The 26,019-nt window shown below is 42.5% G+C and overlaps 1 long non-coding RNA gene across 4 annotated transcripts in view; it reads right to left on the bottom strand.

Moving 5' to 3' along the window:
* Positions 1–26,019, bottom strand: part of LOC149985409 (uncharacterized) — a 319,128-nt gene that overhangs the window by 189,059 nt on the left and 104,050 nt on the right. The gene's annotated exons all lie outside the window — the stretch shown is intronic.

The following is a 26,019-nucleotide window of genomic DNA, read 5'->3' as shown; positions in this document are numbered from 1 at the left end:
AAGGGTAAACCACTTCTCCAATCTTTTTGGCTCTACAATAACAAACAAACAGCAAACACATATACATGATCAAATACAAATCTTAGAATCAACTGTTAACTTTTTATGGCTGCAATCCCGATATCGGGATAAGTGTCATCAACAACCGCTGAATAGCATAGCGCTACATTCAATAAATATTACTACAAATATTTATATTCATGAAATCACAAGTGCAATATAGGAACACACAGCTTAGCCTTTTGTTAACCCACCTGCACACCCTAACTGACAAACAAACAAACCAAAACAAAGGCAAAGTTTTCTCATGCATTGTTGATTTCAAAAAAGCCTTCGACTCAATTTGGCATGAGGGTCTTCTATACAAATTGATGGAAAGTGTAAGGACTGATGCTGGAGTAGAGAAGCAGGAACGGGGAGTAAAAATGTAATAAGGAACAGACATGGAACAAGACAGGAACAGCATCAGCACATGGGTAACACAACGACATACAACAATTAATCCTGAAGCAGGGAACAGCTTGAGAACAGACAGATATAGGGGAGGTAATGACACAGGTGATAGAGTCCAGGTGAGTCCAATAATTGCTAATGAGCATGACGGGGGAAGGCAGGTGTGTGTAATGATGGTGGCAGGAGTGCGTAATTCTGGGGAGCCTGGCACGTTCGAGCTCCAGGGAGGGGGAGCGGGGGCAGGTGTGACAGAAATTTGTGTTGGGGGAAAAACATATGACATTATAAAATCCATGTCCACAAACAAGTCTGCAGTTACAATTAGCCAAAAACACATATTTCTTTCCACAGGGCCGTGGGGTGAGACAGAGATGCAGATTAAGCCCCACCCTCTTCAACATATATAACGAATTGGTGAGGACACTAGAACAGTCTGCAGCACCCGGCCTCACCCTACTGGAATCTGAAGACAAATGTCTACTGTTTGCTGATGATCTGGTGCTGCTGTCACCAACCAAAGTGGGCCTACAGCAGCACCTAAATCTTCTGCACAGATTCTGCCAGACCTGGGCCCTGACAGTAAATCTCAGTAAGACCAAAATAATGGTGTTCTAAAAAATGTCCAGTCTCCAGGACCACAAATACAAATTCCATCTAGACACCGTTGCCCTAATGCACAAAAAAAACTATACATACCTTGGCCTAAACATCAATGTCACAGGTAATTTCCACAAAGCTCTGAACGATCTGAGAGACAAGGCAAGAAGGGCCTTCTATGCCATCAAAAGGAACATAAATTCAACATACCAATTAGGATTTGGCTAAAAATACTTGAATCGGTTAAAAGACCCATTGCCCTTCATGGTTTTGAGGTCTGGGGTCCGCTCACCAACCAATAATTCACGAAATGGGACAAACACCAAATTGAGACTGCATGCAGAATTCTGCAAAAATATAATCGGTGTACAACGTAAAACACCAAATAATGCATGCAAAGGAGAAATAGACTGATACCCGCAAATTAGCAAAATCCAAAAAAGAGACGTTAAATTCTACAACCACCTAAAAGGAAGTGATTCCCAAACATTCCTTAAAACAAAGCCATCACCTACAGAGAGATGAACCTGGAGAAGAGTCCCCTAAGCAAGCTGGTCCTGGTGCTCTGTTCACAAACACAAACAGACTCCACAGAGCCCCAGGACAGAAACACAATTAGACCCAACCAAATCACGAGAAAAAAATAATAATTTACACATTGACACATTGGAAAAAATTTACAAAAAAACAGAGCAAACTAGAATGCTATTTGGCTCTAAACAGAGAGTACACAGTGGCAGAATACCTGACCCCTGTGACTGAAAAGGAGGACCGAGCACGTCCCCATTCTCATCGACGGGGCTGTAGTGGAGCACGTTGAGTGCTTCAAAGGCCTTGGTGTCCAAATCACCAACAAACTAGAATGGTCCAAACACACTAAGACAGTTGTGAAGAGGGCACAACAAAGCCTATTCCCCCTCAGGAAACTAAAAAGATTTGGCATGGGTCCTGAGATCCTCAAAAGGTTCTACAGCAGCACCACTGAGAGCACCTGACTGGTTGCATCACTGTTGGTACGGTAATTGCTCGACCTCCGACTGCAAGGTACTACAAAGAGTAATGCATACGGCCCAGTACATAACTGGGGCTAAGCTGCCTGCCATCCAGGACCTCTACACCAGGCGGTGTCAGAAGAAGTCCCTAAAAATTGTCAAAGATCCCAGCCACCCCAGTCATAGACTGTTCTCTCTACTACCGCATGGCAAGCGGTAACGGAGTGCCAAGTCTAGGACAAAAAGGCTTCTCAACCGTTTTTACCCTTCAAGCCATAAGACTCCTGAACAGGTAATCAAATGGCTACCCGGACTATTTGCATCGTGTGCCTCCCCCAACCCCTCTTTTACGCTTCTGCTACTCTCTGTTTATAATATATGCACAGTCACTTTAACTATACATTCATGTACTTATGTACATACTACCTCAATTAGCCAGACCAACCAGTGTTCCCGCACATTGGCTAACCGGGCTATCTGCATTGTGTCTCGCCACCCACCACCCACCAATTATTCTTTACGCTACTGCTACTCTCTGTTCATCATATATGCATAGTCACTTTAACCATATCTACATGTACATACTACTTCAATCAGCCTGATTAACCAGTGCCTGTATGTAGCATTGCTACTTTTATAGCCTCGCTACTGTACATAGCGTTGCTACTGTTTTTCACTGTCTTTTTACTGTTGTGTTTATTTATTTACTTACTTATTGTTCACCTAATACCTTTTTTGCACTTTTGGTTAGAGCCTGTAAGCAAGCATTTCACCTGTTGTATTCAGAGTACTTGACAAATAAACGTTGATTTGATCCAAACTTAAGGAAAGCTTTGACTATGTACAGACTCAGTCAGCATAGCCTTGCTATTGAGAAAGGCCGCTGTAAGCAGACACAGCTCTCAAGAGAAGACAGGCTACATGCACACTCAAAATGAGGTGGAAACTGAGCTGCACTTCCTAACCTCCTGCCAATGTATGACCATATTAGAGACACATGTTCCCTAAGATTACACAGATCCACAAAGAATTCGAAAACAAACCCAATTCTGATAAACTCCTATATCTACTGAGTGAAATACCACAGTGTGCCATCACAGCAGCAAGATTTGTGACCTGTTTCCACAAGAAAAGAGCAACCAGTGAAGAACAAACACCACTGTAAATACAACCCATGTTAATGTTTATTCATTTTCTATTTTGTACTTTAACCATTTGCACATCGTTACCAGGCTACAAACAGATCTGAGACCAGCCTACAAACAGATCTGGGACAAGGCTACAAACAGATCTGGGACCAAGCTACAAACAGATCTGAGACCAGGCTACAAACAGATCTGGGACCAAGCTACAAACAGATCTGGGACCAGGCTACAAACAGATCTGGGACCAGGCTACAAACAGATCTGGGACCAAGCTACAAACAGATCTGGGACCAAGCTACAAACAGATCTGAGACCTGCCTACAAACAGATCTGGGACTAGGCTACAAACAGATCTGGGACCAGGCTACAAACAGATCTGGGACCAAGCTACAAACAGATCTGGGACCAGGCTACAAAAAGATCTGGGACCAGGCTACAAAAAGATCTGGGACCAGGCTACTGTAAAACAGCCATGAAGACTAGACAGCTAACTACTTCTTAGGCCTTAGAATCACTAACATGACAAGAATGTGATCCTTTTTATTTTTTCATTTATTTATCTAATATTATTTTTTATTTTTTATATATAAAACATACAATCTACTTGCAGTGAAGCCGTTCAACATCTACATCCCATTAGTCATCTAACAGACTCCCATCCAGAGCAACCCACAGCAGCAACCGGGTGCTGCTGTGGGTATGTGTACGTGTGTATGCACGTGTGTGCATTTGAATGAGAGTGTGTATATATGCATGTGTACAAACACCTGCATGGCATCAGCCCAAGGAAAACAGCCATTAGCTGTAGCAATACTGCCCCTCAGTGTAATTCAAACTTACTTGTTGTTATGTTTATTTTGACTTCAATTTTGATGTCATTCTAGCCCAGAAACTCCACTCCTACTTATCTCCATTTCCACATTTCAACTCTCACCTTTCCTCGGCCCCTCCCACCTTTCCTCGGCCCCTCCCACCTATCTCTGCTGGCCACCCTGTTTGGATTTCTATGCACCATATATCTTTAAACTATGCTGTCATGTTTAACATACAATTTCAATCTATCTAATCGAATGGAATCCACAGATTGCAAGTTGAAGATAGATACTTTTACTAAGAGTATTAATATATTAGTAATTGACTGACCCGGTCTCTCCAGATCTCCCAATAGTACTATTTCTAGGGACAATTTTAGATCAATGTTATGCATTTTCAGCCATTCCTGAGCCTGAGACCAGAAACAGGCTACCAGAGGGCAATACCAAAACAAATGGTCTATTGATTCTGTATCCTCACAACAAAATCTTCTGAGCTACAATGATTGCATCTCCCAAATATTCAACATTTTGATGGTGGCAAGAATTCTGTACAATAATTTTTGCTGAAAAGCACGAAGTCTTGAATCTTGCGTTGTTTTATATATCAACTCATACCATGGAATCGGTACATCAAAAATCTCTTCCCAACTTTTTTGCAATCTGTATAGCACAGCTGTCAACATCCTGGTCTTCAAATTAAACTGTTATCCTTTCCTATTCATGCTTTTTTTATTCCTCTGCCGGTTTTTATCTGTTATATTATGCAAACAGACCAGTTCCTTACCTCTTCCCGCTGCCACATGCCTCCTCCATTTTTGCTGTAATGCTCTAATCACATTTTTGGGGAGGATTGAGCAGACCTTCCCAAACAATTCTGATAACTCCATGAAAGACATAACTTTACCATTCCAATTTAAAACATCATTTAAAAACAAAATATAATTTCCAAACATCTTTTCCATAAATACAGGTATTTTATCAACTAGCACATTTGAGTTCAGCCATAATATTTGTTGTATTATGTGTTCTATATTTTCAGGGGGATGAAATTGAAATTGTAACCAGCTCTGCAATGTTTGTTGGAGAAAGAGAGATACTTTGAAAAAAGTTTAATTTTCAATTATTAGAAAATGAGACATGGCAATCTGCACAAAGGCAAAATGGCCATTTTTAAACAATGGATGAGGTTTTCTTAGTAATCTACTTGAGTACCATTTAGGGTACAAGTAAAACTGTTGTATAAGTGAAGGTTTAGAGAGAGGTTTAGTGATTTTACATTTCATAATTTCAACCCACCAAATTCATATTCATTATATAGATAGGCACGCTTTATCTTGTCTGGTTTAGTATCCCAGATAAAGTGAAATATTTTTTGCTCATATGATTTGAAAAACAAATCATCAGGAGTAGGCAGCACAATAAGTGAGTAAACTGAGATATGAGTTAATTTTCCATGAATAGACAGGTGTTTACCTCTCCATGGTTGCAGGATCTTGTCCATTTTTCCAAGTTTTATTTTGAAATTCGGTGTGGAGAGCTCATTTAGATATTTAGTGATATGAATACCAAGTATGTCTACTTCACCGTGCTCCCATTTTATAGGTAAACTGCAGGGTAGTGTAAAAGTTGTATTTTTTAATGATCCAATGCGTAATATTGTACACTTATTAGGTTTAAGTCCAGAGAGTCCAACAAAGTTATTTAGATCTTCAATGAGACATTGTAGGGATCTAGCTTGTTGACTTAATATAAAACTTGTGTCATCGGCATACATGGACACCTAGGTTTTTAAGCCTTGGATTACTAATCTAATGTTGTTTTTTAATTGTGAAAAGATTTTAATAGCTAGCATTTCGATGGACATAACAAATAGATATGGTGACAGTGGGCACCCTTGTTTAACTCCTCTTGACATTTCAAAACTTTAAAAATCCTCTATAAATACCAGGCCGGCTTCTTAGATATTTCATGCTGTTCTAGTAGTTGTCGTATATTATCTCCAATGTATCGTCCTTGTAAAAAGCATGGTAAAACCGTTTTAATTCTGGATGCTATGCATTTCACTAGTATTTTTACATCACAACATTGAAGTGTAAAATGGCTCCAGTTTTTTTAGAAAGACTGAATCTTTATATTTTCCATCAGGGTCTTGTTTTAATAATAGTGAAATCAGACATTCCTGTGGAGTACCTGACAGACTACCATTTCTATAGGAGTAGTTAAAACAAGCTAACAATGAAGGTTTGAGTATTTCCAAAAATGCTTAATAGACCTCCACCGGAATGCCATCAAGGCCTGGGGTTTTTCCAGACTGAAAATATTTAATAGCCCCAAAAGGTTGTTCCTCTTTAATTTGGTGGTCTTGACACTGTTCTTTCAGTACATTTGTTCATTTTCTGTTTTTTTTATTATTTGGAAAGAATTCCTGAGGATGAGACGGGAAAGAGAAAATCTGCTTAAAATATTTAGCTTCCTCTTTTAAATGATAATTCGGATAATCATAGATGATTCTCTTTAGTAACGAGTTTCTACAAATTATTTTAGATAGCATTCCTGTGTTGGAGATTCAGGAAGAATATGGTGAATTTTTCTCCATATTCCAACCAGTTTTCTTTATATTTGTAATAGATTACATTAGATTGTTCTAGAATAAGTTCCTCCAGTTCTTTTTGTTTTTCCTCTCATCTATTTTGTATCTCTGTAGTATCGTTTTTATTGCTCTCTATCTGTACTACTAGTTCATGTATTTCCCTTGTTAGTATTGTCTCTTTAGATATGTCATGATGTTGCCCTGTTGGGGGAGGTTTATGACCACCCATAAATACCTCTCCCTTTTTTTCTCTCCCTCTACAGAATGGACTCTTGGAAAGCCCTTTGTTAACATAGAGAGAGTATTGTAACATCAAAAGGTTGGGGAAAAGAACAATCTTTATGTAATCCAACCAGTTGAAAGTGTCCATTGGTACTTAAAGAATATGATGCCAGATCAGATCATTATTATTGATGATAGGATGACATAAACTGTATCTTGCAAAGTCTACACATTCACATGGAATTGTTGTGCAATTTAAATGTTGAAATATGAAACTATTTGTGAAAAGATTAAATATAATTTTTGTTCTTAAAATGAGAGAATTGTTTTCAGAAGTAAAATAGGCTCAATCCATGGCTACACCCATGTGAATAGGCATTGGTTGGAAATGATGAACCAACATCTTTTCTACATTTCTATAAGAGCCCCCGTAACCCAATTCACGGTGGACTAAGCCAACCTCAGCGTGAGCTCTGGTTGCGAATGGTTGTACGACTACAACCTAACAAAATTACTGACGTGACGACTGATGTCTGTACGTTTAAAAGCGTGAATTTCAACATGGAAGCGACGAACGACAAGCTGGAAGTGTGAATTTCGACTACACCAGCCAGAATATAGCATGAGTTGAGTATGGCAACTTAGTATGAACTTTGAACTCTTATTCACTAAAGAAGTGATACATCCTAGACATCGAGTTATCAGCAGCAGCAGTAAACGTGCTTGGCCTAGGAAAGGACAATGATTCTCTTCAGAACGACAGGGTACAACAACGTATTCGTTCTATCACATGACAACGGTACTACAACGTATCCGTTCTACCACAAGACAACAGTATCCTCCCAGAAATATTCTTCAAAGGACAAGGGAGATCTCTGCTGGGCAACCCAGCCTTCCATCTTCAACCAATCTATCGAAGCGCAGCTCAGAGTAAATATTTTCCTTGCATTTTCCTTTTCCAAATGGGCGGTTATTTAGAATGCATAAGATTCTGTATTTACGATAGCATTTCTTCAGGTCCGATAGAGACCCAACCCTTTTATTCCTCACTCTTCCCGCGCTTTCATTCAAACCCAACCCCCTGTCTTTGTGTAACCAACCGTCATGTGAGTTTCGTCTGCTGGGTAAGTTTTCATTTATGACATAGTTAGTAATCAATGTATGATCCATCCTGTGTACATGAAATTCTGTGTGATTATTTGGGTATTTAGTGAATAAATAATTAAACCACATTTTGTATTGCTGATTCAACTTGTTAGCCATGGTTCGTGAAGATAACCAACAATGTTACGACATTCAGATGGGACTGAATAAGGTGACGATTAATAATTGACTGCTATTGATATAAAAGATGACCAGGTCTTCACAGCTCTATAAACATTATTCCGTGGTGCCCCGACTTCCTAGTTAATTACATTTACATGATTAGTTTATCAGGTAATATTAATTACAGAGAATTGATTTGATAAAATAGCATGTCATATTTCACTTAATCCATAGTAAAGACACAACAGACTGAAAACTGCTTTTTTAAATTGATTAATATTGAATTGAATGACCTCTGAAGGCACATGTAAAGTTATCCCAAACAATAAGGGGATTTGTTGAACCTATATTGCACTGGAAAAATGTAGTTATAAATTATTATGTCTTAGTTAAAAATAAATTGTCCTCCAGTAAACCTTGATTACATTTCCAACATCCCTGTCCACGTGGAAATCTCTTTAAGAGTTATGTGAAGGCCAATTAGATGATGATCCGATCGCATTCTGTCTCCTATGAATACTTTTTTAACCTTTGACGTGAGAGAGAAAGAGACAAGAAAGTAGTAAAGACGACTAACTTGATGGAGTCTCCATGTACAGTGGGGAGAACAAGTATTTGATACACTGCCGATTTTGCATGTTTTCCAACTTACAAAGCATGTAGAGGTCTGTAATTTTTATCATAGGTACACTTCAACTGTGAGAGACGAAATCTAAAACAAAAATCCAGAAAATCACATTGTATGATTTTTAAGTAATTAATTAGCGTTTTATTGCATGACATAAATATTTGATCACCTACCAACCAGCAAGAAATCCGGCTCTCACAGACTTGTTAGATTATCTTTAAGAAGCCCTCCTGTTCTCCAATCATTACCTGTATTAACTGCACCTGTCTGAACTTGTTACCTGTATAAAAGACACCTGTCCACACACTCAATCAAACAGACTCCAACCTCTCCACAATGGCCAAGACCAGAGAGCTGTGTAAGGACATCAGGGATAAAATTGTAGACCTGCAAAAGGCTGGGATGGGCTACTGGACAATAGGCAAGCAGCTTGGTGAGAAGGCAACAACTGTTGACGCAATTATTAGAAAATGGAAGAAGTTCAAGATGACGGTCAATCACCCTCGGTCTGGGGCTCCATGCAAGATCTCACCTTGTGGGGCATCAATGATCTTTAGGAAGGTGAGGGATCAGCCCAGAACTACACGGCAGGACCTGGTCAATGACCTGAAGAGAGCTGGGACCACAGTCTCAAAGAAAACCATTAGTAACACACTAAGCCATCATGGATTAAAATCCTCAGCGCACGCAAGGTCCCCCTGCTCAAGCCAGCGCATGTCCAGGCCCGTCTGAAGTTTTCCAATGACCATCTGGATGATCCAGAGGAAGAATGGGAGAAGGTCATGTGGTCTGAAGAGACAAAAATAGAGCTTTTTGGTCTAAACTCCACTCGCCGTGTTTGGAGGAAGAAGAAGGATGAGTACAACCCCAAGAACACCATCCCAACTGTGAAGCATGGAGGTGGAAACATCATTCTTTGGGGATGCTTTTCTGCAAAGGGGAAAGGACAACTGCACCGTATTGAGGGGAGGATGGATGGGGCCATGTATCGCAAGATCTTGGCCAACAACCTCCTTCCCTCAGTAAGAGCATTGAAGAGGGGTCATGGCTGGGTCTTCCAGCATGACAACGACCCGAAACACATAGCCAGGGCAACTAAGGAGTGGCTCCGTAAGAATCATCTCAAGGTCCTGGAGTGGCCTAGCCAGTCTCCAGACCTGAACCCAATAGAAAATCTTTGGAGGGAGCTGAAATTCAGTATTGCCCAGCGACAGCTCCGAAAACTGAAGGATCTGGAGAAGGTCTGTATGGAGGAGTGGGCCAAAATCCCTGCTGCAGTGTGTGCAAACCTGGTCAGGAAATACAGGATGCGTATGATCTCTGTAATTGCAAACAAAGGTTTCTGTACCAAATATTAAGTTCTTAGATTTCGTCTCTCACAGTTGAAGTGTACCTATTATTAAAATTACAGACAAATTACATGCTTTGTAAGTAGGAAAACCTGCAAAATCGGCAGTGTATCAAATACTTGTTCTCCCCACTGTATATCTCACTAGGTCAGGGTTTTATAATCTCCGAATATCCACTATCTCTAACGTAACCATAATATTTGTGATTTCCTTAAGGGCATGGTGATGATAGTTTGTACAGTATTTTCCTTTTTGGTCCATTATTGAACCTCTCTAGGCTAGCCGTCCCACCTGACCAACATCCAGTGAAAGTGCAGGGTGCCAAATACAAAATACAGAATTGTAAATATTTAACATTCTTGAAAATATACATGCAATATGTCAAAATAAAACTTAACTCCTTGTTAATCCAGCCGCGGTGTCAGATTTCAAAAAGGCTTTACGGCTAAAGCGAACCATGCGATTATCTGAGGACAGCACCCCACTTTACAAATGCACAACAATCATTTTCAACCAGGCAGCTGGCGACACAAAAGTCAGAAATAACGATATAATTCATGCCTTACCTAAGAAGTTCTTCTTCTGTTGGCACTCCAAAAGGTCTCAGTTACATTACAAATAGTCCTTTTGTTCAATAAATGTATTTTTTTTATATCCATAAAAACTCAGTTTAGCTGGCGTGCTTCAGTCAATAATCCACTCTGTTTCCATCGGTCAAAATGCATACAAAATGAATCCCAAACGTTACCAATAAACTTATCCAAATTAGTCAATCAACGTTTAGAATCAATCCTTAGGTACCCTAATACGCAAATAAACAATAAAATTGAAGACGGAGAATCGCTATTGTCTTTTTTCCCCGGAGAAAACAAAAGGAACGCGTAATCTCTGCCATGCGCATGGAAACACTACAGCCAAAATGGGAAACCTTAGAAAAACGACTTCTTCTCCCTAATTTTTCCAAAAATACGTCTGAAACTCTAAAGACTGTTGACATCTAGTGGAAGCCATAGGAACTGCAATCAGGTAGGATTTCACCCTGTAATAAAAATGCCAGCCATTGAAATCAGTGTTGTGCTGAATTTTTTATGGAGGGGGGGTGGTTTGTCCTTGGGTTTTCACCTGCCATTTCAGTTCTGTTATACTCACAGACATTATTTTAACCTGCTGACGGGTTAGGGTTCCCTTTTGGGAACGACCCCTCCCACGTTCAGCTGGAACGTGGCGCATGGAACGCAAAAATATTCTTAGAAATATTTAACCTCCACACAATAACAAGTCCAATACCTCAAATGAAAGATAAACACCTTGTTCATCTACCCATTATGTCAGATTTTTTAAATGTTTTACGGCGAAAACACACCACATATTTATATTAGACCACCACCGAAACGAAGACAAGAGGCAGCCATTTTGTCCCAGAAAATATACAATTATAAAAGCAGGATTAAAAATAAATCATTCACTAACCTTTTGAAAATCTTCATCAGATGACAGTAATAGGACATGTTACACAGTAAAAAAAAAAAAAATTCAATAATATGCCATTTATATCCATAAATGTCCATTTACATTGAATTCATGTTCAGAAAATACTGAAAAATGTCCGCAGAAAATATAGACAGCGCCGCAAGATAACGTAAATAGACATCATAAACTTTGACTAAATATGCATGTTCTACATATAGTTAGAAAGATACACTGCTTCTTAATGCAATCACTTTGTTACATTTCTTTTTAACGTTACAGAAATCGCTCAGACATAAGCAATATTTCTCCGCCATGTTGGAGTCAACAGAAACACACAATTTCAGCATAAATATTCCCTTACCTTTGATGGTCTTCGTTCAGAATGTACTGGAAGGGTTCATACTTACCCAAAACATTGTTTGGTTTCAAGTCTTGTGTCTTTGTATTAGCATCTGCTAACAATATCAGCTGAAATGCTCCCAAAAAGTTGCACATCAAAACTTCAAAATTACATATTATATGTCGACTAAACAGGTCAAACTAAGTGCAAAATCAAGCATTAGGATGTTCTAAACGTACAAAACAATTTTAAATTCAACCGGTCATTGTTAGTTCTCCTCCGGAGTGCTGGAACAAAGGAATGAATGTGACCAATTCGCGCCCTAACGCACAGGTAGTTTCTCGCGACACGCACTCAATTCACTCCCATAGGGCCAAAACTCGCGGGATTTGAACGATTAAATGCTCTACTGAATGAGGACATCTAGTGGAAGACATAGAAAGTGTCCCCAGATCCATAGCTGGTTGGGAAGGGTGGGGGCGATCACGTCAAAGTTGCCCCAACTTTCATTCTTCCAAAACTAGTTTGGAAGAATGCCTGCCGTGTGAGTTCTGCTATACTTACAGACATAATTCCAACGGTTTTAGAAGCTTTAGAGTGTTTTCTATCCAATAATAATTATCATATGCATATATTAGCAATTTTGGACAGATTTTTTTTCAGTTTACTATGGGCACGCAATTCCTCCAAAGTATTCTGCCTAGCCCTAACAGTTAACAGTTGTAGAAACTTTTGTAGAAATATGACTTTCCTTGCAAATCATTCCTGACTATTTGCACAGTCAGACTTTTTGTTGATTAATATCATCACACCTTTTGAGTTTCTTTGTCCCTGACAGAAAATTACTTCCCCACCCCATTCCTTTTTCCACGCAACTTCATCTAAGGATATAGAGTGAGTTTTCTGTAAACAGTACATGTTATATTCCTTTTCTTTTAGCCACCTAAAGACTGGTCTTCTTTTTTTATAATCTGCTAAACCGTTACAATTATAACTGGCTATACTTATTTCACCTCTTACCACAACTAGATACTATTCTCAGTCTAAATTGTCCATACATTTTGCTTGTAAAGTTACTGCCATAAGAGGTATTATGACGGTCAGAATTAGAGATTTCAAATGTGATTCCTTTGCTTTCCTTTTGAATTGAAATTTTGCTGAAGCTAAGTACGTCTGGAGTGGTTTCACACTGCGATAGAGACAACAGAGACAGCACAAAGAGTCTTTGATTATCATCGATTGTGTGTCTGTATTGCAAAGTCACCCGTCGTTAAGCTCTGCTATTTGCATGCCCACAATAAGCTTAACTCCAATATGGTCTCCATTCAATGCTTAGGAATTCAGAGGACTCTATCCTCCAATCTACACACAATGAACTCACAAAAATACAAGGAATCATGTTTGCAATCTCTCCCTCATCTTATTTTGTTTCGCTTAAGATGTTTACCTAGTCCGTCCTAGCGGCGGATCTGACAGTCCGTCCTCGTACTTGCCTTATTGACCCTCACCAGAAACCGACCAAAACTTGGCCCGTCCAGCAAGCCAGGGAATTTTTGTTGTTTTGTTTTTCCCACTCATCCAAGGCCTCATTTGCATATGGCAAGAAGAAGAAGAAGAGAAAGACAGAGGAAAGGAGATGAAAGTAACAAAGATGGAGAGGCTAGCTGGGGCAGCGTTAAGCCGAGCAACTAGATAAATGAAGAATGAATTGGGGGCCAAGCGAGTGGGTGCATCAGTGTCTCTTCCCTTCCCCTCGCCATGCAGCGCTCTCCTCTCCGCCAGAAAACTCATTTGGAATTAATATATTTACACCACGGGGGACGTTGTCAATTTACATTTCCTCTATTTGGATAATAAGCAGGCAGCCATTTCTGTGGCTCGCTCGCCCACTGCCGCGGACCAGCATCCCTCTCTCTCTTTCCACCACTGAGTTGTGTCTAGACCTAGAGAGCAGTTTTGGGAAGCTTGCAATTGGCCCCTTTCACACACATACGCACACTCATACAAACATGCACAGACACGCAGAAATACACAAACACAGACACACAGAAATACACACGGACAGCACGTGCACAAAGTTATGTAAAATAAAGCGCACTCAATCAATAAATCAAATGTATTTATAAAGCCCTTTTACATCAGCAGATGTCACAAAGTGCTATACAGAAACCCAAACAGCAAGCAATGCAGATGTAGAAGCACGGAGGCTGGGAACAACTCCCTAGAACCTAGGAAGAAACCTACAGGCTATGAGGGGTGGCCAGTCCTCTCTGGAGATTATAACAGTACATGGCCAAGATGTTCAGAAGTTCATAGATAACCAGCAGGGTCAAATGATAATAATTATGGTGGTTGTAGAGGGTGCAACAGGTCAGCATCTCAAGAGTAAATGTCAGTTGGATTTTCATAGCCGAGCATTCAGAGTTCGAGACAGCGGGTGCGGTAGAGAGAGAGAGCAGGTCTGGGACAAGGTAGCACGTCCAGTGAAAAGGTCTGGGTTCCATAGCCACATGCAGAACTGTTGAAACTGGAAGAGCAGCACGACCAGGTGGACTGGGGACAGCAAGGAGTCATCAGGCCAGGTAGTCCTGAGGCATGGTCCTAGGGCTCAGGTTCTCCAGGAGGGTTGGGAGAGCGGGAGAGAGAGAAATAGAGGGAGCATACTTAAATTCACAGGATACCGGATAAGACAGGAGAGTTACACCAGATATAACAGACTGACCCTAGCCCCCGACACAAACTAGAGCAACAAAGATGCTGGAGGCTGACACAGGAGGGGTCGGGAGACACTGTGGCCCCATCCGACGATACAACCAGACAGGGCCAACCAGGCAGGATATAACCCCACCCACTTTGATAAAGCTCAGCCACCACAACAGTAGAGGGATATCCGCAGACCACGAGCCCACTACCCGGAGACAAGGATGAGTATAGTCCATGAAGATCTACTCCATCGCATGAGCCCGAGATCACGTCAGTGACTCAACCCACTTAAGTGATGCACCCCTCCTAGGGAGGGCATGGAAGAGCACTAGTAAGCCAGTGACTCAGCCCCCTTAATAGGGTCAGAGGCAGAGAATCCCAGTGGAGTACACTCATTTAAGTACACTCATACACACCTAAAACCAAATCAGATAGACGGGTGAGTTGTTCAGAAACAAAACCAATGAGTGAGCAACCCTTGGGGCTAAACAGTCCGGGTTGGCTTAGAATCAAAGGAATGTTGACAACATGCAACTATGTTTCCTGTCCAAATGTACAGTGAGTATACAAAACATTAACAACACCTGCTCTTTCCATGACATAGACTGACCAGGTGAATCCAGGTGAAATCTATGATCCCTTATTGATGTCACCTGTTAAATCCACTTCAATTAGTGTAGATGAAGGGGAGGTGACTGGTTGAAGAATGATTTTTAGTCTTGAGACAACTGAGACATGGATTGTGTTTACATGTCATTCAAAGGGTGAATGGGCAAGACAAACAATGTAAGTGCCTTTGAACGGGATATCGTAGTAGGTACCAGGCACACCGGTTTGTGACAAGAACTGCAACGCTGCTAGGTTTCTCACTTAAATCAAGAATGTGTCACCACCCAAAGACATCCAGCCAACTTGACACAACTGTGGGAGTCAACACGGGCCGGCATCTCTGTGGAATGCTTTCGACACCTTGTAGAGTCCAAATTGAGAATCTGAGGGAAAAGGGGGAGGGGTGAGGGGATGCAACTCAATATTAGGAAGGTGTTCTTTATGTTTGGTAAACTCAGTGTATATTGAAAACATAAGTAAATTTGTACAATAAGCACTTGATACCTCTTAAATAAATCCTTACAGTTGTTGGTTAGCTAGCTAGCAAATTTGAGACCTATTAGCATAAACATCACGAGTCAAAACACCTCAAAACAAGACATGGTATCAATAACAATATAATATGAGCTGCAACGAGCCACCTACGATTTCCCACATGGCAGCTTCTTGTCGTTGTTGCTAACTATCTCCTGAGTGGCGCAGCGGTCTAAGGCAATGCATCTCAGTGCTTGTGGCGTCACTACAGTCCCTGGTGTAATTCCAGGCTGTATCACAACAGGACGTGATTGGGAGTCCCATAGGGCGCCGCACAATTGGCCCAGCGTCATCCGGCTTAGGGTTTGGCCGGGGTAGGCCGTCATTGTAAATAACTGACTTGCCTAGTTTAAATAAAAAATAAAATATCTGACTGACCAGAATCATGACAACACCCGGCATTCTGCCTCTGCGACACTCACACATTGTTTTTGCAACGTTGTCAGGCAGCCTGTCTATATACACACCAGATGACCGCACATTCATGTCCAACATTACAAACAAACTCTGCATGAACACGCCTCCACACTCCACACTCCTGACATGGACACAAGAATTCCTCCCACTACTGTACGTCCAAATTACAATGACAAAAGCAGCTTGAAGCATGCCATTGTCTATATATGGATATACACAGGATGATTAGGCAAGATCCTAAACCCAAATTAGTCTAGTAATTTGGGTTTCAGGACTTCTAACCAGAGGTGTGAAGTACTTAAGTAAAAATACTTCAAAGTACTACTTTTCGGTATCAGTACTTTACTTTACGATTTATATTTTTGACAACTTTTACTTTTAATACTTTAACTTTTTTTTTCTACATTCCAAAAGACATGTATATACTTTTTAGTCCATACTTTTTCACTGACACCCAAAAGTACTCGTTGCATTTTGAATGCTTAGCAGGACTCGAAAATTATCCAATTCACACACTTATCAAGAGAACATCCCTGGTCATCCCTACTGCCTCTGATCTGATGAACTCATTAACACATGCCGTGTTTGTAAATTATATCTGAGTGTTGGAGTGTGCACCTGGCTATCCCTAAATTTAAAAAACAAGAAAAGGATGCGGTCTGGATTGCTCACAATAAGGAATTTTAAATGATTTACAATTTTACTTTTGATACTTAAGAATATTTCAGAAATTGAATTTAATTTTGATACTGAAGTATATTTCAAATACTTTTAGAGTTTTACTCCAGTAGTATGTTACTTGGTGCCTTTCTCTTTTTCTTTTCATTTTCTATTAATTAAGGTATCTTTACTTTAACTCAAATATGAGAATGAGGTACTGTTTTCACCACTGCTTCTAACACAGTAGGGTGAATTTGCTCACACTGTAAGACTTTTCTGCACTTTCAACAGTAAAACATTGAAGGATGCACAGTATAATACCATACATTTGTTTTACAGCATTCATGCTGTAGATTGCACTGCATTATGGGTAAAATGCTGAAAAATACTGTTAGTAACTGTAATTCGGAAGCCTCCTGTAAAAATTACTCTAACATACTGTATTTCTTTACAGTAATAGCTTATGCCTACTGTAGATTAAAATGAGCAGTTTCAGGCTCAACCTCATGCTGTCAGTTGAGACACATGAAGCTAAATATCTAGCTGTGTGACCTAGAAAAACATCACCCAAAGAATATTGTGATTATAGGCTGTGTCGCAGCCTCTGAGTGCCATAGAGAATAAACTGAGCGCAGATTCGTGACCGTTATGTTTCCACCATTACCACAGAGAAACTGTCTTGTTTCTAGCAGTTCAAAAGATGACCCATATCATTGGGGATTGACAGGCTGCATTTTACACATTAACTAAGTTGTTGGCCATACTCGCGAGCCGCTAAAGCTGATGCGAATGACCAGTGCATCATGTTGTATCGAGGTGCCTGCCGACTGAGGTGCAGTGCAACTGGTCAGCTGTAGTCTTACATTGTGTCGGCGGCGGAAACTAGCAACGTGGCAAATTGTTTTCCCTTCCAGGATGATACAGAATTTCAAGTAGAACAGCAGCCTACACCATAAATAACTAATATTACTAGCCATCTAGACGTCACCTTGATATATTCTACTCAATGGTTAAAACACCGGGACAGTGTGTCCTTAGCTGTCACAACCCTGTGGGACTCAGTTCACTTTGCTCTCATCTGTGCTACTTAAATAATATTATTATATTTTAGGGCTCCAGAGTAGCGCAGCGGTTTAAGGCACTGCATCTCAGTGCAAGACGAGTCACTACAGTCCCTGGTTTGAATCCAGGCTGTATCACATCCGGCTATTGATTATGAGTCCCACAGGGCGGCGCACACTTAGCCCAGCGTCGTCTGGGTTTGGCCGGGGTAGGCCGTCATTGTAAATAAGAATTTGTTCTTATTTAAATATTTTTGTAGGCCAGGATTGTCCATATAGCCTCTCCCGCTAAACATTTGTTTATTTAAAAAAACATTGTCTGTGATATTGTGTAGGCTAAATTGTGTAGGCTAAATCAATGTATTAGTTTGCTAGGGTTTGAAGTAGGTGTATCTAGCTGTCTTATTTGAAATGGTTCAATGCCTCAATTGATTCCCAGTAATCAATTCCCAGTAAAGCATTAAAAACAATCAAGTCCCACGAGAAATTTGCTAAACAATAGCCCATATTAACATATGTAGCCTGAGAAACAAGGTCCATGAAGTCAATAACTTGCTTGTAACAGATTACATTCATATTCTGACTATCTCTGAAGCTCACTTAGATAATACCTTTGATGATACAGTGGTAGCAATACAAGGTTATAACATCTACTGAAAAGACAGAAATGCCAACAGAGGCGGTGTTGCGGTCTATTTTCAGAATCACATTCCTGTAAAGCTGTCACGCCCTGACCTTAGATATCTCTGTTTTCTATATATTTTGGTTAGGTCAGGGTGTGACTAGGGTGGGTACTCTAGGTTTTTGTATGTCTAGTGATTTTGTAGGTCTATGTTGGCCTGATATGGTACCCAATCAGAGACAGCTGTTTATCGTTGTCTCTGATTGAGGATCATATTTAGGCAGCCCTTTTTCCCACTTTCTGGTGTGGGATCTTATCTACAGTTAGGTGTCTGTGTGCACACCAGTAGCTTCACGGTTCATTTGGTTGTTTGTTGTTTTGTTCAGTGAATTTCAGCTCATTGAAAATATGTGGAACTCTATTCACGCTGTGCCTTGGTCTCATCATTATGACGATCGAGACAGAAGATCCCACCAACAAAGGACCAAGCAGCGTGCCCAGGAGGAGGAAGTATTCTGGACTTGGGAAGAGATCCTGGATGGGAAGGGATCCCGGACTTGGGAGGAAATCCTGGCCGGACAGGATCGCCTTCCTTGGCGGGAGTCCCCTAGCAGCATGTGAGGACAGCAACGACGTCGGTGAGGAAGGCCACAGAAACCCCAATAAATTTTTTTTTGGGGGGGGGAGAACATGGGGAGCAGTCGGCGGAGCCGAGGAGTGAACCAGAGCCAGTCTGGGAGAAGAAGGAGAATTCGGAGGAGAGAGAAATGGGGGAGTTGTTGAGTTGGTGGAGGACGCACTGATTTGGAATAAAGGAACATGTTGTCAGTTCGGTGCCACCTGAGTCAGCTCCCCGAACTCGTACTGAAATGTGTGTTACAGTTCCGGAACAATTGATATCGGTTATACACACCAGGTCTCCAGTGTACCGTCACAACCCAGGGCGTCCTGTGCCAACTCCTGCGCCCTCAAGTGCGCTTTTCCAGTCAGGTGTGTCCTATTCCTGCTCCTCGCACTCTCCCTCAAGTGTGTGTCCCCAGTCAGGTCCGTGCTGTTCCTCTTCCCCGCACTCGCCCTGAGGTGCGTGTCATCAGCCCGGTACCACCAGTACCGGCACCACGCATCAGGCCTCCAGTGCGCCTCCAGTGGCCTGATATGGTCCCCAATCAGAGACAGCGTTTTATCATTGTCTCTGATTGGGGATCATATTTAGGCAGCCCTTTTTCCCACTTTCAGCTTCACGTTTTGTTTGGTTGTTTGTTGTTTTGTTCAGTGAGTTTCAGTTCATAAACAGTATGTGGAACTCTATTCACGCTGTGCCTTGGTCTCATCATTACGACGATCGAGACAAAAGCTTAGAGATGATCTAATGTTAAATACTGTTGATGTATTATGGCTGCAGGTTCATCTGCCTCACCCAAAGTCCATTCTTGTGGGAAGCTGCTATAGACCACCAAGTGCTAACAGTCCGTGTCTAGATAATATGTGTGAAATGCTTGATCATCTATGTGATATCAACAGATATTTTCTGGGTGATTTAAATATTGACTGGCTATCATCAAGCTGCCCACTCAGGAAAAACCTCAAACTGTAACCAGTGCCTGCAACCTGGATCAGGTTGGCAGTCAACCTACCAGGGTAGTTACAAACAGCACAGGAATGAAATCATCAACATGTATTGATCACATCTTTACTAATGCTGCAGATATTTGCTTCAAAGCAGTATCAAAATCCATAGGATGTAGTGATCACAATATAATAGCCATATCTAGTAAAACCAAAGTTCCAGAGGATGGACCTAATATAGTGTATAAGAGGTCATACAAGACGTTTTGTAGTGATTCATATGTTGATGATGTAAAGAATATTTGCTGGTCTGTGGTGTGTAATGAGGAGCAACCAGACGCTGAACTTGATGCATTTATGAAACTACTTATTCCAGTTACTAATAAGCACGCACCCAAGAAAATGACTGTAAAAACGGTTAAATCCCCTTGGATTAATGAGGAATTGAAAAATTGTATGGTTGAGAGGGATGAGGCAATAGGTATGACAATTAGGTCTGGCAGCCCAACCGATTGGCAAAAGTACTACAAATTAAGAAATCATGTGGCTAAACTAAATAAAATGAAAGGAAACTACACTATGAAACAAAGATAAATTATACAAAGAATGTAATAGTAAAAAGCTTTGGGACACCTTAGAATAAATTTAGGGGAAAAAAGCCAACTTGGCTCCTTCAGTCATTGAATCAGATGGCTCATCCATCACAAAGTCCATTGATATTGCAAACTACTTTAATGACTTTTTCATTGACAAGATAAGCAAACTTAAGGATGACGTGCCAGCAACAAATGCTGACACTACACATCCAAGTATATCGGACCAAATAATGAAAGACAAGAATTGTACTTTTGAATTCCGTAAAGTCAATGTGGAAGAGGTGAACAAATTATTGTTGTCTATCAACAATGACAAGCTACCGGGGTCTGACAATCTGGATGGAAAATTACTGAGGATAATAGCAGATGATATTGCCACTCCTATTTGCCACATCTTCAATTTAAGCCTACAAGAGAGCGTGTGCCCTCTGGCCTTGAGGGAAGCTAAAGTCATTCCACTACACAAGAATAGTAGAGCCCCCTTTACCGGCTCAAATAGCCAACCAATCAGCCTGTTACCAACCCTTAGTAAACTTCTGGAAAAAATTGTGTTTTACCAGATGCTTTCCTATTTCACAATGAACAAATTGACAACATAATTTCAACATACTTATAGGGAAGGACTCTCAACAAGCACAGCACTAACACAAATGACTGATGATTAGCTGAGATAAATTGATGATAAAATGATTGTGGGGCTGTCTTGTTAGACTTCAGTGCAGCTTTTGACATTATCCATCATAGTCTGCTGCTGGAAAAAATGCACCGAGCTGTCTGTCTAAACTACTGGCACACAGCTCGGACATCCATGCATACCTAACAAGACATGCAACAAGAAGTCTCTTCACAGTCCCCAAGTCCAGAACAGACTATGGGAGGCACACAGTACTACATAGAGACATGACTACAATAAACTCTAATCCACATCAAGTAACTGACACAGGCAGTAAAATTAGATTTAAAAAAACAGATAAAAAAAAACACCTTATGGAACAGCGGGGACTGTGAAGCATTACAAACATTGGCACAGACACATGCATACACACACACACACACACGCACACACGCACACACGCGCACACACGCACACACACGCACACACGCTCACACGCGCACACGCGCACACACGCACACACGCACACACACACACAATAACATACTCACTGCACATACACATAGATTTAGTACTGTAGATATGTGGTAGTGGTGGAGTAGGGGCCTGAGGGAACACAGTGTGTTGTGAAATCTGTAAATGTATTGTAATGTTTTTAAAATTATATAAACTGCCTTACTTTTGTTGGACCCCAGGAAGAGTAGCTGTTGCTTTGGCAGCAGCTAATGTGGATCCATAATAAATACAATACTAATACATTAGGCAATGCTTCTTGTGAACTCAAATTTTGTGAGTGTTTTTCATGAGGCATGGCTCTAACCAAAATCTCCAATATTGTCTCATTGATTCGACTCCAGGTTAGTTGACTCCTGACTCCATTATCCGAGGGGTTCACATACTTTTTCCACCCTACACTGTGAATGTTTAAATGATGTATTCAATATAGACAAGAAAAATACAATAATTAGTGTGTTATTAGTTTAAGCACACTAAGTTTGTCTATTGTTGTAACTTAGATGAAGATCAGATCAAATTTGATGTCAAATTTATGCAGAAATCCAGGTAATTCCAAAGGGTTCACCTACTTTTTCTTGCTACTGTATATGGACGGCTGGCTAGTGCCTTGTGTGGATCGTTTAGCATATGGTAGCTAGCTAGAGTCTAGACAACCTGTGCTGCTGCTACCCTGATACACATGTGCAACTCCTGAATGAAGTATGGATGGAGTTGGGTTGGAGGGTCCTAGATGCAGCTGCTCCTCTCTATGTCGTTCTGCCTCACTCTGCTGTGCGTAACAGCCAACCAGAACCAATATTGATGATTAAGCAAAGCAAGTGTTATGAAGTGTCAATCAAATGTTATGCTGCTGTGGCAGTACTGCAGATATTTGAAACTAGGTAGCTTGCTACAAACACTCGAATGGTGAATTCATCTCAAGGCATGCATGTTTGGATACCTCCATATCTCCATAGATGTGCAGACTGGGAAAAAGGCACAACTGGGAGCACACAAGTTCCGTACAGGGCAGACCAGCGGACGGGGTAGGGGTAGGGGTAGGGGTAGGGGTAGGAGTAGGGGTAGGAGTAGGGGTAGGGGTAGGAGTAGGAGTAGGGGTAGGGGTAGGGGTAGGGGTAGGAGTAGTAGTAGGGGTAGGGGTAGGAGTAGGGGTAGGGGTAGGAGTAGGAGTAGGGGTAGGGGTAGGAGTAGAGGTAGGGGTAGGAGTAGGGGTAGGAGTAGGAGTAGGGGTAGGGGTAGGAGTAGAGGTAGGGGTAGGAGTAGGGGTAGGAGTAGGAGTAGGGGTAGGGGTAGGGGTAGGGGTAGGAGTAGGGGTAGGAGTAGGGGTAGGAGTAGGGGTAGGGGTGGGGGGGTGGCCAATTTGACGGCGTTACAACAACTTGGCGGCAATGGGTTCAGAACAATGACAAAAACTGTATGAAAAAAATATGCTATTATTCCACCACTCGTAAGGACACATGGGGAGTGGGAAGGAAAAGGGAACATGGGGAGTGGGAAGGTAAAGGACACATGGGGAGTGGGAAGGTAAAGGACACATGGGGAGTGGGAAGGTAAAGGACACATGGGGAGTGGGAAGGTAAAGGACACATGGGGAGTGGGAAGGTGAAGGACACATGGGGAGTGGGAAGGTAAAGGGCACATGGGGAGTGGGAAGGTAAAGGACACATGGGGAGTGGGAAGGTGAAGGACACATGGGGAGTGGGAAGGTAAAGGACACATGGGGAGTGGGAAGGTAAAGGACACATGGGGAGTGGGAAGGTAAAGGACACAAGGGGAGTGGGAAGGTGAAGGACACATGGGGAGTGGGAAGGTAAAGGGCACATGGGGAGTGGGAAGGTAAAGGACACATGGGGAGTGGGAAGGTAAAGGGCACATGGGGAGTGGGAAGGTTAAGGACACATGGGGAGTGGGAAGGTAAAGGACACATGGGGAGTGGGAAGGTAAAGGACACATGGGGAGTGGGAAGGTAAAGGGCACATGGGGAGTGGGAAGGTAAAGGGCACATGGGGAGTGGGAAAGTAAAGGGCACATGGGGAGTGGGAAGGTAATGGGAGCATGGGGAGTGGGAAGGTAAAGGGCACATGGGGAGTGGGAAGGTAAAGGGAACATGGAGAGTGGGAAGGTAAAGGACACATGGGGAGTGGGAAGGTAAATGACACATGGGGAGTGTGAAGGTAATGGGCACATGGGGAATGTGAAGGTAAAGGACACATGGGGAGTGGGAAGGTAAATGACACATGGGGAGTGTGACGGTAAAGGGCACATGGGGAATGTGAAGGTAAAGGACACATGGGGAGTGGGAAGGTAAATGACACATGGGGAGTGTGACGGTAAAGGGCACATGGGGAGTGGGAAGGTAAAGGACACATGGGGAGTGGGAAGGTAAAGGACACATGGGGAGTGGGAAGGTAAAGGGCACATGGGGAGTGGGAAGGTAAAGGACACATGGGGAGTGGGAAGGTAAAGGGCACATGGGGAGTGGGAAGGTAAAGGACACATGGGGAGTGTGAAGGTAAAAGACACATGGGGAGTGGGGAGGTAAAGGACACATGGGGAGTGGGGAGGTAAAGGACACATGGGGAGTGGGAAGGTAAAGGACACATGGGGAGTGGGGAGTGGGAAGGTAAAGGACACATGGGGAGTGGGAAGGTAAAGGGCACATGGGGAGTGGGAAGATAAAGGTCACATGGGGAGTGGGAAGGTAAAGGACACACGGGGAGTGGGAAGGTAAAGGGAACATGGGGAGTGGGAAGGTAAAGGGAACATGGGGAGTGGGAAGGTAAAGGACACATTGGGAGTGGGAAGATAAAGGACACATGGGGAGTGGGAAGGTAAAGGACACATGGGGAGTGGGAAGGTAAAGGGCACATGGGGAGTGGGAAGGTAAAGGACACATGGGGAGTGGGAAGGTAAAGGGCACATGGGGAGTGGGAAGGTAAAGGACACATGGGGAGTGGGAAGGTAAAGGGGACATGGGGAGTGGGAAGGTAAAGGGCACATGGGGAGTGGGAAGGTAAAGGACACATGGGGAGTGGGAAGGTAAAGGACACATGGGGAGTGGGAAGGTAAAGGGCACATGGGGAGTGGGAAGGTAAAGGACACATGGGGAGTGGGAAGGTAAAGGGCACATGGGGAGTGGGAAGGTAAAGGACACATGGGGAGTGTGAAGGTAAAAGACACATGGGGAGTGGGGAGGTAAAGGACACATGGGGAGTGGGGAGGTAAAGGACACATGGGGAGTGGGAAGGTAAAGGACACATGGGGAGTGGGGAGTGGGAAGGTAAAGGACACATGGGGAGTGGGAAGGTAAAGGGCACATGGGGAGTGGGAAGATAAAGGTCACATGGGGAGTGGGAAGGTAAAGGACACATGGGGAGTGGGAAGGTAAAGGGAACATGGGGAGTGGGAAGGTAAAGGGAACATGGGGAGTGGGAAGTTAAATGACACATTGGGAGTGGGAAGATAAAGGACACATGGGGAGTGGGAAGGTAAAGGACACATGGGGAGTGGGAAGGTAAAGGGCACATGGGGAGTGGGAAGGTAAAGGACACATGGGGAGTGGGAAGGTAAAGGGCACATGGGGAGTGGGAAGGTAAAGGACACATGGGGAGTGGGAAGGTAAAGGGGACATGGGGAGTGGGAAGGTAAAGGGCACATGGGGAGTGGGAAGGTAAAGGACACATGGGGAGTGGGAAGGTAAAGGACACATGGGGAGTGGGAAGGTAAAGGACACATGGGGAGTGGGAAGGTAAAGGACACATGGGGAGTGTGAAGGTAAAGGACACATGGGGAGTGGGGAGGTAAAGGACACATTGGGAGTGGGAAGATAAAGGACACATGGGGAGTGGGAAGGTAAAGGACACATGGGGAGTGGGAAGGTAAAGGGAACATGGGGAGTGGGAAGGTAAAGGGCACATGGGGAGTGGGAAGGTAAAGGGCACATTGGGAGTGGGAAGGTAGAGGGCACATGGGGAGTGGGAAGGTAAAGGACACATGGGGAGGGGGAAGGTGAAGGACACATGGGGAGTGGGAAGGTAAAGGGAACATGGGGAGTGGGCAGGTAAAGGACACATTGGGAGTGGGAAGATAAAGGACACATGGGGAGTGGGAAGGTAAAGGACACATGGGGAGTGGGAAGGTAAAGGACACATGGGGAGTGGGGAGGTAAAGGACACATGGGGAGTGGGAAGTTAAAGGGCACATGGGGAGTGGGAAGGAAAAGGGCACATGGGGAGTTTGAAGGTAAAGGACACAT

The sequence above is a fragment of the Oncorhynchus mykiss genome, chromosome 1 (assembly GCF_057628025.1).
Source record: "Oncorhynchus mykiss isolate SJ-2025 chromosome 1, ASM5762802v1, whole genome shotgun sequence".
Classification (NCBI taxonomy): Eukaryota; Metazoa; Chordata; class Actinopteri; order Salmoniformes; family Salmonidae; genus Oncorhynchus; species Oncorhynchus mykiss.
Note: the sequence above shows the minus strand (reverse complement) of the source record. Positions and strands in the feature narration are given on the sequence as shown.